Here is a 2,901-nt window from a genome sequence, read left to right as displayed (position 1 = left end):
CCTGAAAAGGTACTTTGCGTAAGCAGCAGTAAGTCCAGGAATTTCCCGTTGGAAGATGGGATCAGAAGAATATGAACATTTGTCTTCTTGATCATGGAAGGACAATTTTGGAAGTTCTTGGAATGACGGAAGAGATAAGGCTAGAAAATTGGGGCAGGAGACACCATCTCAAATATAGGATAAAAGTAACTTTGGAATTAAGACCAAGATGATTGAGTAATCATGGAGAAGAACTAACAAAGTGAACAAATAATTCCTAAATTATCTTTTTGTTTAAAGACACAAAGAGCTAACTGTCCATCATAATAAATAAATAAATGAAATATTCAAAAAGCAACAGCAAAACTTTATGTCATCAAAGAGCAAGTCAATGGAGATATATAATAATTATCTATTTGAAAGAATTTTCAAAACCTCAGCTCACAAGTGTAAAAGATTTGCCAAATTTTACAAGTATATATTGTTGAAGGATAATATTTCTCTGCCTTTGCTTTTTGAAAAGTTATGATATCTTTGGTTATGATGACTCTGGTAGACATTTGTGTACTGGCCCGTGAGCATCTCTTTCTCCACCTACTAGTCAAAAACTCCTTTTGGGGTAGCACCTCTCCCCCCACTGTGAGTAGCCTTTATGGGGCTGTTACTCAAGACATTCTGTGTCACTTAGTCAAGGGGTAGATTTTTTACTTTGCATAAAGGAACACAACATGAGGGGCGCCTGGGTGGCTCAGTGGTTAAGCCTCTGCCTTTGGCTCAGGGTGTGATTCCAGGGTTCTGGGATCGAGCCCCGTGTCGGGCTCCCTGCTCCGCTGGGAGCCTGCTTCTTCCTCTCCCACTCCCCCCTGCTTGTGTTCCCTCTCTCTCTGGCTGTCTCTCTCTCTGTCAAATAAATAAATAAAATCTTCAAAAAAAAAAAAAAAAAGGAACACAACATGAAAAAATACATATGTATGTATTGATATATAAAAATTGATATATAAAATAAATATAAAATATATAAAAATATAAATATATATGGGGTCGATTTATCTAGTGGTGGCATTTTGACTAGATAATGTAGCTGATTAGTATTTGTCTTCTTAATACCAAAGGCAAGTCTCTGATAGCTCTTAGGAAGTGGAAAAGGGCTTTTTGCCCTTTCTAAGGCTGGTCTTTCAGTCATTCCTTTGATTGTGTGGTTACTTCATTTACTTCCAGTAACTCTCTTATTTGTTTATATTGCTATGGCAGGCAGAATTCTGAAATGACACCCCCCCCCATGACCACGCCCTGTATACTGTATAATCCCCTCCCCTTGGGAATGGGGAGGACTTGTAATTTGCTTCTAACCAACAGAATATGGCAAAGGTGATGGGCTTCCACTTCCATGATTATGTTACCTCATATGACAAAAGTGAAGGGATTTTACAGGTGTAATTAAGGTCCTTAATCAACTGATGTAATCAGTGATCCCTTGATATGAGTGACTGTCTTCATAAGAGAGAGATCCTTCTCCTGGCTTTGAAGAAACAAGCTTCCCTGAATTCTAAAACTGCATGGAAACCGTGAGATAATAATTAGGTGTTGTTTTAAGCTGGTAAATTGTGGGTAATTTGTTACCTAATGGAAGACTAATCCAGTTGCCCTTGCTGGTTTCTGTTGCCCCCCCCCCCTTTTTTTTTTAAAGATTTTATTCATTTGTTTGAGAGAGAGTCAGCTCCAGCAGCGAGGGGCAGAGGAGGTAGCAGACTCCCCACTGAGAAGGGAGCCCAACTCAGGCTCCATCTCAGGACTCCGGGATCATGACTGAGCCACCCAGGCATATCCCTTTGTTGTTTTCGGTCGAAGAACTCTGACTGATAAAATGCTGGATCTCTTTAAAAATTCCTTGGCTGAAATCTGTGAAGCATATTTTAATCAATAAATGACAAAACGGCTTCTATTTCTCTTGGGATTAAATGTCACAAAACAAGCTGTCTTCAATGTACCTGCAGTTTAGCATAGGTAAAACAGTTTTTCTCTCACTATGCTAAACCAGCTGGTTATCAAACTTGTTTTGTCTCAGGATCTCCTTATACTCTTCAACATTACTGAGTATCCCAAAGGGCTTGTATGTGGTTACATCCATCAATATTCAGCATATTTGAAAATAAAAGTAAGACATTTAGAAAATATTTACTTATCATTTAAAACAATGGGAACAACCTATTAAATGCTAACAGAAATAGCGTATTTTTTTGAAAAGTGACTATGTTTTCCATAATGAAAAAAATCTACATTGAGAGGGTTGGCACTGTTTTACATTTTTGCAAACCTCTTTAATATATGCCTTAGCAACTAGATTTTCATATCTGTTTCTGTATCCAATCTGTTGCTATTGTTTTGGTTGGATATATGAAGAAAATCTGGCCTCACACAGATACATAGTTGGAAAAGGGAGGAGTACTTTAAAACCCTTTCCAAATAATTGTGGATTTTTTTTATATTATACTAAAAACTTGGCAAATTGTAGTTTCTTCAAGTTTAGTACAATGTGGAATCTGAAACTCTAAGAACATTTCATATTGTTACTTTAAGATTCATTGGTCTACCTCACTACTTAGATGGATCTTTTACTTATGTGCGTAATTTTACAACACCATGCATTGGGCATTTGGAAAATAATGATTCACTGAGTTATGCAGATGTTCCAAATGCGACACATTTCATTACATAATATCAAAAAATGGTACTGTTTAATATCATCACCAATCTCATCAGAAAAGTCTTTAAGTAGTGGGAAGTTATCAAGCTCATCGTGACTCACACAAGTCTTCCAAAACTCTAATCTTTATTTGAAAGCTCAAAGTTTGTCATTGTCAAAAATACTGCCAGTTATTTACCCAAGTGACCGGTTCACTTAGCTTATTTTGAGGAAATGTC

This window comes from Ursus arctos, unplaced genomic scaffold (assembly GCF_023065955.2).
Source record: "Ursus arctos isolate Adak ecotype North America unplaced genomic scaffold, UrsArc2.0 scaffold_26, whole genome shotgun sequence".
Lineage (NCBI taxonomy): Eukaryota > Metazoa > Chordata > Mammalia > Carnivora > Ursidae > Ursus > Ursus arctos.
The sequence above is the reverse complement of the archived record's forward strand: the minus strand, read 5'-3'. Positions refer to the sequence as shown.